The following is a 12,432-nucleotide window of genomic DNA, read 5'->3' on the forward strand; positions in this document are numbered from 1 at the left end:
ACATTATTACAGGCGATGGTGATGCCTTCCAAGTATATGGAGAAATCCCCACCCCGCCCTTACCGACCACCAAATTGGGCAATTTGAGTTTGCCCGAGGGAAGGTATTGCAGGGAAACTATGAAGCAAGCACGGGCCGCTTTTCAGCTGTTCCGGGTCCTTGGCTTCGTAGGACTGGGTCCAAGGGTTCGGAGAAGAGGAGAGGCCGTGGTTACATCGTGCCCTGCGGGCATCGCGCTCCAGAAATGGTTGCCATGTAACCGAGAGGCTGCCGTCTAGAAGCCTCGATTCTGCCTTTAACCAACCCCGCCTCCTACTGAAGCAGCATCTCCCTTTCAGAGACGTTTCAGAAAGTTGATGCCTTTCAGGGCATCAACTGAAATAGGCCTGGGAGACCGAAGTTGGGGGAAGCACCGGGAGAAGCTCATGGTTGTCTGGAATAATTTACAGGTTTTTATCTGCCCATAACCATCTATCCAGGAAAATATTATAAATTCCTCTCTCCCTCCTCTCCAGTCTCCCAATTTTAAAGTTGGGGAATCAGATTAAGCAGTTGGGGAAGCAGAGGCAAGTTAAGTAATTTGGCCAAGGTCATAGGGCAAAACAGTAAGACTCTTGACTCTCAGTCAAATGATATATCCTATCAAAAAGGCCAAAAAAGTTACAGTAGCTGTCAACAACGGGCCCAGGATCTGAAGGAATTTCAGTTGAGAATTAACAAGCAAACAAACAAACAGAAAAAGAAGAAACTGACCCACAGCAATGGTATCCTATTTCTTCAGGCTACTGAGCTCATTATCAGCAGCAGCATCACCATTCTGTTAAATATTTTGTGTGGGGCTGATAAAAAAGTTAGAGGTAGCTAAAACTATTTAGAAATTTATAGATTGCTTTGGATCTACATGCAAGTTTGCAATATTTTCCTGTGCACTATATTCTGTGACTACAGTACTGTGTAAAATCCTCAGTGAAGGAGGGGAGGTTTTTATTTTATAAATGATGGAAACAGCTAGTGGACTGAGGCCTGCTTATGATTTGCTTTGGGAGGAGCAGGACAAGTCCTTATCCAAATGAAAGTCCTTCCTCTTCCTCAGAAAAAGATGTCACCACTAACAGTGAACGTTATCCATATGGGCAAATGTGACTGAAGATATCGACAAATCCTTCCACACTGAGCTCTCATACAGATCGTTACTTTATTTTATTGGCATATTTGTTACTTGAGCATTTGACATTGATTTGCTTCCTAGTATCATGATCCTTCCAGAACTACTCAGAAAGAACAATTCTACAGAGCTATTCAATTTCTATAGTCTCTCAAAGCTCTCCCCTCCATTTAACCAATTCATAAAAAGCGTATTTGCTAAAATAATAAACTGAAGGAATCTCATTTCAATTCCTCCCTCTAGACTGTAAGCTCCTTATGAACAGGGAGCATTGTATTGTACTCTCCCAAGAGCTTAGTACAGTGCTCTGGAAAGCACTCAGTAAATACCATTAAATGAGATTGATTGATTCCTTTCATACCAACTACACACCAGGCTGTGTACTGCTGGGTTTCACTTCTTTCTTAAAACACTCCATCTGTTCTTCCAGCTTTCAGTCCATTTCAGCTCACTACAGAGGAGCAGTTTGAATATCCTGCTATATCCATTCTATGCCACCCAGCAAAGCTCTGCTGTATTGAACCATTAAGCACTGGTAGACTGACAGTGTTTCAAAATCTCATTCTATCAGTCCAGTTTTGCTATTTAATATTGGGTATAGCACATAGGTGGCACTGATGGAAATGTTCAAGGACCCAGATGGGACCTCGGTAGGGAGCCCAAGTTTCACAAACCATATAAAAGGCTGGACAATATTACAGCTCTATAAACATTTAGTTTAGTCTGAAGTTTCATATCACATTGTTCCACACTCTGACAGACACCAAAGTGATATGTGGCTTTGCTGATCTGGTTTTACACAGAAGTGGAAGTAATCTGGAATGGTCTGGAACAGGGTACAGGGAAAACAATAAGTGCCAGCAAGCCCATTCTGGTATGAATTATTCCAAGTGGAAGACCTTCGTTCTTGGCACCATGCCAAGCCACCCCAGGCCAGTATGACAGCTAGGCTGCTCTCATTGATGCAGTTGTGTGTCCTAAGGAAGAGATGTTGCCCCGACCCAGTGTCAGCCCCTGCCTGAGGCCACAGCACAGGAACAAACTGCAATGTGTTTTGCATCCAGTCGGACACCAGCAGTGCTTTCATCTGTCTGCTTCAGGGTCGCCCAAGCTCCCTACCGCTTCAGCTCTTTCAGCTGGCTGGATGTGACTTCCAGTCCTACCCACACCAACCTGGAGTCCTCTGGGGTTACCTCTTCCCCTTGTCCTCACTGGTCTATAAGGTAGGCCAGACCAGGGCTCACTGTCACCGTTGTCTCACTGCCTCACTGCCCCTGCCCTCTAATCTCCATCCCGCACAATAGTAGGTCTTATCAGAGCGCCTCGGGCCTTCTGCCCGGTAGTCTGGTAAGAGTCACTTTTTATCTTCACCCCTGGTTTTATAATGGTCTCTAGCATATTGTTGAATGGTGTACTGCCAACGTAGCAGAATCCCTGATTGCCTTTAGCTCAGATCTTTCACATTTCTTCTTGAAGATGTTGATGATGGTAGTACCTTTGAGATCTTGTGGTCTCATCTCTAATGTATGTGAATACAAGCCAGATAGAATTACCACTCCAATAACTGGATGGGTTTCTTTCTCACTGTATTTAAAAGTAGGCTAGTCTAGAATCATCTTTCCGATCAAAGATAACTCCCTTTCCCAGGAAGGTCTAAGTCTTTTCGCTATGAGGTTATCTAGGGTGGCAATCATAGACAGAATCTTACCCTTCACTTGATTTGCATTCTGCATTACAATGTTCTGAAAACCTCACTCCTGTCTGAGTTCTCAGATGCCGCAGTGTGATGGTGGTGCAGGAAATGTTATGTTGCAAGAAAGCTTTATCTCAGTCATTTGCAATGAACTGATCTCGGTGACTTCACTTGGCCACACCCAATGTCTTGACAGCTGTCTGGTGTACAGTATCATTGAGAAATGCCCTTTTGTTGTATATGTTGGGGATTGTGGTCTAAGTTTCCTGTTTCAACAGGCTGATGCAGAACTGCAGAGTTCCTTGTGGAAAATGAGTAGAGTGTGTAAATTGATATATGCATAAATGCTAAGGAGGGTTGTTGGGGTGAAATGACTTGGAGAAGTGGAAAGTAATCGAGGAATGTCTCCAGAAATATGTGGATTTTCAGGAGGGTGTTGAAAATCTGGAGGGCTTTGGTCTGGCTGATTTGAACGAGGAAGGAGTACCAGGCAAGATAAAAGATATGAGCATACCATTTTATATTGGAAGAAAACTGAGGTGCATACTCAAATCCAGGGTTCCCCTGAGTTTCAGGGGAACAATCTTCAAGTCTACTATTCAATAGGCCACGATGATTGGGTACACACCACCCACTCCCATAACACTTATGGACATATCTTTATTCTCCATTTACACACACACACACACACACATACACACACCCCCACCACAGTACTTATGTATATATCTTTAAACTCTGTTGTTTCCCCCTTTCTGTAATTTATTTTAGAGTCTATCTCCCCTGCTAGATTGTAAACTCCTTGAGGGAAGAGATTGTGTCTACTAATTCTATTACATTTTCCCAAGCACTTAGTACAGGGCTCTGCTCAGAGTAAGTGCTCAATAAATATTATAGATTGATATATTGCTTCCTCCTACCTGTATTTTATTTTCTTTAGAGCAGGGATTGTGACTACTAATTCTGTTGTGATGTCTCAAGCACTTTTTTAAAAAATAGCATTTGTTAAATGCTTACTATGTGCCAGGCACTGTTCTAAGCACTGGGGTAGATATAAAGTAACCATGTTGGACACAGTCCATGTCCCACATAGGGTTCACCGTCTTAATACTCATTTTTCAGATGAGGTAACTGAGGCTCAGGGTAGTGAAGTGACTTGCTCAAGGTCACACAGCAGACAAGTGGAGGAGCCAGGATTCGAACCCAGGTCCTTCTGACTCCAAGGCCCGTGGTCTATCCACTAGGCCATGCCGCTTCCTTGGTGCAGTGCTTGACGTAGAGTAGGCACTCAATAAATATTGTTGATTGATTGATTAAAGGACGGAGACACCTCCATTTGAGGTAAGACTCCAGTTTGTAAAGAAGGCTGAAAGGAAACAAAATTAAAGTTGATAAAATTATGAAGGTTGTATACTAGGCAATTGCCGTTCACCACATCTTAGTACAGGAGAGGGGAAAATCCGTAGATGCTTGAAGGTGGTAAACAGAATGAGACTTCCTCATACAGTGGGAATTAAAGCCTATGGGATTTATTCAAGAGAGATCTGAATAAATGAATGGACTAGAAGTTCATAATTTCCCCAAGGGAAAAGTTAGGGGGAAAGATAGGATGGATATCAATAAGGACAACTGTCACGATTTCCTCTATGCGTCTCGTTGCTACTGTAGGAAACAGACTACCGAGCTGGGTGGTCTGACCCAATAATGGCATTTTTTATGTTTTAAAGTTTTTCTAACAGTGAATGGGAAAAGGAAGCTAGACCGAAGCCTGCATAGGAGTGGGGCAATGGGGAAGAGAAGGGAAATAGAGAGGAGTCTGATGAAAGCGTTCTCACATTGTGTATGTATCTGTGCATGGCAGAAGTGGGGGAACATAGATAAGAGGGTAGACAAGGGGGCTGAGGAAGAAAGAAGGGAAAATGGGAAAGAAGGAAGGAGAGGGAGAGATGGAGAGACGAAGGGACAGAAGGGAAGGTGGGGAGGGAGGGAGATGCAGGGGAGAGAGATGCTATAAAGGTTTCAGCTGGGGGGAGAGGGAATCTCCGCTTTAAAAACAATGACCCTGGAGGGCTAGTGGCTTGGAGGAGGGTTAGGAGGGGAAGGAGTGTGTGAAGCGGTCTTGAGAAGCGGGAGAGGGAGAGGAGAGAGGAAAACTGCTTTGCATTGAATGAACATGTGGCGAGGCTGCAGGTGCAAGAAACTACTGTTCCCTTCCCAACCACTCAGACCCTCCCCCTCCATTTCCCTCCACTTCCCTCTTCAGGCTAATCCCCCCCGCCCTCTTCTCCTTTCCCCGAAAATTTATTAGCAAGGTTAGGGCAGGCTAACTAAACGGCAACCCCGGGTGCGATCCCCGCGGCAAGAATGCTTTGATCCTGCCCCCGCTTCTCCCGGTCCTCAGTAGATTGCATTGCCAAACGCCGGCGATCCCCGCGGCTTGTTTGAGCAAAGATTATTCTCAGTCTTGTCCCCCCTCCCCTTTCCTCTCTTCTGCCTTGGGCGCAGCCCCCTGGGGTAGCGGTAGTGGGGTTGAGGGGAGAGGGGTGGGACTCGGTGGGGGGTGGGATGAGGAGGGGAGACATCGCCCACCCCCCGAGCAGGGAGTCAGCCTCGCTCTCCTCCGGCTGCAGGTTCCGCGCCCCCCCACCCCATTTGCCGGTGCTCTTCTCGCCGGCTCGGCCCCTGGGCCTGCAGATGATAATAGTAATTCATAATGATGGTGTTCGGTAAGCGCTTACTATGCGCCAAGCACTGCTCTAAGCGCTGGGCTAGATTCAAGGTAATCAGGTTGGCCCACGTGGGGCTCACAGGCTTAATCCCCATTTTACAGGTGAGGAAACTGAGGCACAGAGAAGATAAAGGACTTACCCAAGGTCCCACAGCAGACACGTGGCGTAGGCGGGGTTAGAACCCACGTCCTCTGACTCTCAACCCCGTGCTCTTGCCACTAAACCGCGCTGCTTCAGATGAACCGGACTTGCAGACCTGCAGATCCAAATGGACCTGCCGTGCCCCAGGTCTGGCTGGGAGGGGTGCCCGGGTTCAGGCCCCGGCCCCTAGGGTGGAGGAGCCCCGTTGGACCCGGAGAGGGCAAACCCCGTTGCATCCTACCGCGTGGCACTTCTCGGGTCTTGAAAAGGGCCACTGGGACCGAGTTGGGCTGCTCAGGAAAGGGAGAGATGGGGCGACGAGGTCGCGATTTGTGTGAGATATGCGGGGCCAGGCATAGATTTGTGTCTTCGTTTCCAAGGAGTTGTAAATCAGGCCGTTTCTTCCTGAAAGAAAATTCGCCTTCATTACCCTTCAAGGCCTCGGAAGGAAAATGTTCCTGTGGGCCTCTCCCTCCTACCTAATGCCCAGTGAGAAGAAGTACAGGGAACAGGTCTGAGATCATTTGGGATACCACTGTCCGTCAATCCCCCTGCTAGCCAAAACTCTAGTAGCTTTTGTTCGGGTTTTCTTTTTTTCTAATGGTATTTGTTAAGTGCTCACTATGTGCCAGGCACTGTACTAAGCACTGGGGTAGATACAAGCTAATCTGGTGGAACACACTCCCTGTCCCACATGGAGCTCAGAGTCTTAATACCCATTTTACAGATGAGGTAACTGAGGCACAGAGAAGTTAAATGACTCACCCAAGGTCATACAGCAAACAAGCAGCCGAGTCAGGATTAGAACCTAGGTCCTTCCTACTTCCAGGCCCATGCTCTACCCACTAGGCAACACTGGCTTCTTGTTAATAACTGTGGAATCTGTTAAGCATTTACTCCGTGCTAAGCACTGGGAGAGACGCAGTCGGAGCAGTCACTGTCCTTGGTAGTTTTCAGAGGTCCCTCAGGGCCCCAGTTCAGCTGGGTCAGCCAGACATGGAGACATTTTCCTTGGGGGCCCACACCTCAAGCCCCTTTCCAGAGCCATGTCAGTTCTCTTCCTGTCCCCAAAGTGGAGAGTCTAGTTCACTGTTATGTACTCTGTGGAGCTCAGAAAATATTTGTTGACTGACATTTTATTGGTTGTTAGCTGAATGACTATGACTGGGCTTTTCCACAGTATGGTTCTGAATGTACTTCCCATTGATTTCTTTTTCCTCCCATAACCTGAACTGGGAGATTTCTGTACCCTGGATAATGCCAATAATGCCAACCTGAATCTCTGATTAGAGCTGAAACTCTCATTTACTTTGGATTGAGTGTTATATGAATGGTTTTAATCATTAGAGAAACTGGAGATAAATGTCAGTTTTGCTTAAAAAACAAAGGGAGGAAAGTAGCAATACTCATAAGGGAAAACAGTTTTGATCCAAATGTGATATATTCTGTCCAATTTGATAGAGGAAGAGGATTGGTTTACAATTCTCTCATCCCGAGGTACAAGGCCAACTTTCCATTTGGAAATACTGGGACTAAAGTTGTGAAGGATCATTTTTATGGCAAAACATATTTCTCATCCTCCATCGATTATATCTTTTATGCTTCATTATTAATATCACAACTTCATAAAGCCTTGCTGATTTTTTTGCCAATTTAAAAATACTACTGGTGGAATCTCCTGTCAGGAATAATGTGTGAGCCTTGGTGAGACTTCATGGTCAAGAACTTGTACAGAGGAATTGATTACAGTGCTAGTGATTTTGCAGTGCCACGAGCACTTTCTCATCCCTGCCAGTCATTTTCCTACTGAGGCCTGAAGTGCAAAAAACAAGTAAACAGACAGAGGTACAGCACAAGGTTTTTGATGTGCAGGACCCAGTGCCATTGTGTCATCAATCAAGCAATCAATCATATTTATGGAGTGCTTACTCTGTGCAGGACACTGTACCAAGCACTTGGGAGAGTATAACACAACAATATAGCAGGCACATTCCTTGCCCACAAGTCTAGAGGGGGAGCTTACAGTCATGACCCAGATGGCAATTGTCTCGGTAGTTATCCCAAGGTGACCCCGGAGTACCCATCATCTCAAGGTCAAATACTATCTTGTGACCACCCCAGCCAGCAGGCAGAACTTGGAAGTGCGTGTGGGATTCCGCCCCCACAACCAAAACTGCTAGATTGACAGCCCAAGCCGGGAATAATAATGTTGGTATTTGTTAAGCGCTTACTATGTGCAAAGCACTGTTCTAAGCGCTGGGGGAGATACAGGGTCATCAGGTTGTCCCACGTGGGGCTCACAGTCTTCATCCCCATTTTACAGATGAGGGAACTGAGGCACAGAGAAGTGAAGTGACTTGCCCAAGGTCACACAGCTCACCCCCGTGCCAATCAAATTAGGTATGGAGGAGGGGGGAGGGCAGAGATTGGATAAACTGAGGCTGGAAGCTGGGATGGCCTGGGAGCACAGGTAATGAATATCTGTGGCCTCTGACCTTCTGTGCAGCGGATAGAGATTTGCAGCAGCTGGCTGCGGGTCACCTCTGCCCAGAGTGTGAGATGCCCGCTCTCTGCCTGCACCAAGTGAGGAGCCGTGGGATGGGTGATTGTCCCGTCCCGCTGTACGCTCATGGGACTGGAAGCCAGGTGCTTTGCCACGGGTGTGTAATGCATAAGTGGATTCCTCCCAAGTGGGAAGTGCTCGTGGCTGGGAGCTAGCCACCTCCTGCTCATCCTCGTGGCCGTGGTTGGGTTTGTCATCTGGAAGAGGTCAGGTCCCAGAGGAGGGAACTAAACCCCTGCAAGCTCTGACTCTTCCATTCCCATGAAAGCCTCAGCCTGAGGGAGTGGCCTGCGTGGGACGGAGGAGCCGACCTCCCCCACCCTTCCTGCTGACCACGTTCTCTACCTGCCAACCTAAAAGTTCTGAACACTCCATCAACTCTCCTCGACCATGTCCAAGCACCCCCAGCTGCTCCTCCCCAAACCGTAGTGGCCTCTGATGAAGGTTTCATCAAGAGCCCGTCCATATCCAATCTAGCTTGCGTCCCCTCCACTCTACCTTTTTTATTACCCTATTTATTTTGTTAATGAGATGTACATCCCCTTGATTCTGTTTATTGCTATCGTTTTTGTCTGTCTGTCTCTCCTGATTAGACTGTAAGCCCGTCAATGGGCAGGAATTGTCTCTGTTGCCGAATTGTACATACCAAGCGCTTAGAACAGTGGTCTGCACATAGTAAGCGCTCAATAAATATCATTGAATGAATGAATGAACTACGTGTGAGCAAACCATAAGTGAATTCCTCCTGGGTGAGACCTGGAGGTTTTGCCATGCGTGAGTAACACATAAGTATATTCCTCCTGATAGGGAAGCTCTAATATCATTAATCATATTCCTCCCGAAAGGGAGGTTCAATTCGCCACATCCAAAATAATCAAATAATTCAATTCGCCTTGCGGAATAAATTTTGTATAAAACTCGGGCTTTCTATCCTCGGTCTCTCTCCTTCTCTCTCTCTCTCTCTCTCTCTCTCTCTCTCTCTCTCTCTCACTGAGCCGATTCCCAAATGAACTCGTCCACGGGCGACGGGTGACAGCAGCCACTGAGGTTTTTTGCCCATGTTGTTCTGCTATTTTCCAGGATTCTTGCTGGGTCTGTCCACCTTATGAGATGCCCTAGAAGACTCTTTGGTCAGAAACATTCCCTACTGATGGCATAGACTCAGCAGGCAGAACTAGGACAAGGACCCAGATCTTTTGATTCCTAGAGTCTTACTCTTTGTCACTGGTCTAACAATAGGGCTCCAAAAAAAAAGGATATTATTTCAGCAAGAGTGTCAGAGTTGGTGATAGATAATGTGCAGATACCAATCCAAGGAGGGACTGAAATTGGGTGGAGTTTCACAGGATATTAGATTCAGTTCTTTTTTTTTTTTCCAGTGAGTTCAAAGGCAAGTATCACTAGCTGACATGAAGGTCAGAAAATAATTCATAAGAATCCAATACTTCTATGTTCAATCACACCTTCCCCCAGAACCCATGTTAGGATACAACTTTTAAAGCTTTTAATGCAATTCTGTTAGATTGTAAGCTCCTTGAGAGCAGGGATCACATCTATTAACTATATTGTCTCTCCTAAGTGCTTAGTACAGTGCTCTGCACAGAGTAAGTGCTCAATAAATATCATTGATTGATTTCAGAGACAAGTCAGAAAAAGGCTCACCTCCCAAAGAACTTTTTTTATTGGAATTCTTAAGCACTCACTGTCAAACACTATTCTAAGCGCTGGGATAGATACAAGTCAATCAGGTTAAACAGTGTCCCTGTCCTCCATGAGGCTCACAATCTAAGTAGGAAGGGGTAGGATTTAATCCCCTCTTTACAGATGAGGAAACCAATTCATAGAGAAGTTAAATGATTTGCCCCAAATCACCTAGCAAGCAATTGACAGAACTAGGATTAGAACCCAGGTCCTCTGACTCCCAAGCCCGTGCTGTTTCCAGTAGTCCACACTCTTCTCTTGGAGCATTCACATGAATGAATGAATCAATCAGTGGTATTTCTTGAATGCTTCCCTTACTGTGTGAAAGTACAGTGTACAGTAGGATTGATAGACACAATCCCAGCCCACATGGAGCTTACAGTGTAGAGGGCCAGATCAATTTTAAATAAATTACAGCTAAGGGAAATGGGAGAGTGTCAGGATATGTACATAACTGTTGTAGGGCTAAGGGTGGGGTGAGAAACAAAATGCTCCAGGGACACAGATCCAAGTGCTTAGTTGACATGGAGGGGAGGGCTCCTAGGGAAAATGAGGGCTTAGCCAGGAAAGGCCTCTTGGACACGTTGTGATCACATGTGCTTGGACGATGTGATTCACAATCATACAAATGACCTAAAAACCAAAACTCTCTCTTAGCAAGTATTTTTTCCTTCAAGAAAGAATAAATTTTGCCCTTGTACTTGAAATATGTCTGAGACTGGACTCTTGGGTCACGATCCTCCTCTCCCATTTTAGGAATGCATTTATTCTATATTCTCTTTAAGGGTTAAGCAGGAACTCTATGACATGGCCGTAAGATTCTAGATATCCTCTTTATTCTATAAAACTCCAAGATGAAATACCACATGAAAATTCCTCCAAGTACTACAAGGCTTACCTGGACTTCAGAATGAAAATGTCTTTTGGAAAACTAAGCCAAAATGCCATTAGCATGGAGTACTGTGCTGGGAGACTTTTACACCATCTCTATCACCCTCACGTCCCTATTAATGAGTAACTGCATTTAACCCCACAGCCAACCACAGGTCCTATAGCTGCATCTGCATTGGTAATCCGTTCAAAACCATTAATTTTTATTTTTACTTTACACAATTTATGTAGCCTTCCAGAGACATACGGTCTCTACCATGTGTTCGTGTGGTCTGAAAGACATTGAATTGACCTTTGATTTGCCAGCACTTAAAAAGTCAGACTTGTTGGCATATCTTTTGCTAACGTATGCTAAAAACTGGATCTGCCCTCAGTGTGCAATCCAGTATATAAAGCAATTAATCAGCTCAGCAGCTATGCAGTTCACTATAATATTCCCAAGTGCTTTAAAAAGTTTGGCAAATCTATAATGTAGTAAATATTGATTGTTCCCTTACATGTGGCGTTACTATTTGCTCAGCCAAGGATTCATTCCCTTTTTTAATATATTGTTGGAAATTATGTTGTCCCAAAACTTGTTTGCACTTTGGCAGCTTCATACAAATGTCAACCAGATGCAGGAAGGGTGTTTCAGTATGTGTTTTTAAGAATAAAAATAGGCTTTTCAAAGTTCATTTGGAACAGACAGCTAGGAAATTTGAAGGCAATCTATTTTGTCTAACATTTTTTTTCTTAGCTCCATGGTTACAAATTTAAAATTCTGTTCAGTCAAGACACAAAGTAGAATTGCTGCCTAATTGACTGTAGCTTAGTGTTACTGTAGTGGTGACCTTTTGCACCTTTGAAGGGTTCTGTCAATTAAATTGCTTTCAGTAGTGAACCTTATAGTTAAGGTTACACACATACATGCACACACACACACACACACACACACACTTCCATTCAAAGCTTCTGTTTTCACTACTTCAGAACTTTCCAAAAATATTTTCTTTGTGGGATGAAATTTTCCATGCATAATCTCAGCCCAAAAGTGATTTCAAAAAAAGTTTGCGAAAACTGTGTTCAACTTCTTTGGAGGGCATAGAAATATAGATTTACATTTTAAAGATGTGATATCCCTGAGTACTTGTGTGAATAACCAAAGAACAGTTGGAATAAGTGAGGCTTTTCATGCATTTAGCCCTCAGTGAGATAGTCTCCTAGACACTTTGGAGTGAAAGTACTTTAAAATAGTCTCAAAGTAATATGTGATTGGAAAATCACTTTTAAACATTAAAAATAAACTGCATTACATTTCCTGAATCTTTAGTGTTGCAGAACTATTTCCAGAACTATTTCTTAGACTCATTAACGACATTGTATGATTCTTACAGAGTTTCTTGCATTTACTTTTTACAGGTCAACTTTTCCCCAAGTTTACTTTGTAGATAGTGCTTTTTAAAACTTTCCTTTTTCTTTTTATTACAAATACAGCTATGGTGAAATTTAGCAAGCTGTTTGGGATAGGAGTTTTGTGGTGAAATTTATTTTCCCACAAATTCCTAACTAA

Source organism: Ornithorhynchus anatinus, chromosome X5 (assembly GCF_004115215.2).
Source record: "Ornithorhynchus anatinus isolate Pmale09 chromosome X5, mOrnAna1.pri.v4, whole genome shotgun sequence".
Lineage (NCBI taxonomy): Eukaryota > Metazoa > Chordata > Mammalia > Monotremata > Ornithorhynchidae > Ornithorhynchus > Ornithorhynchus anatinus.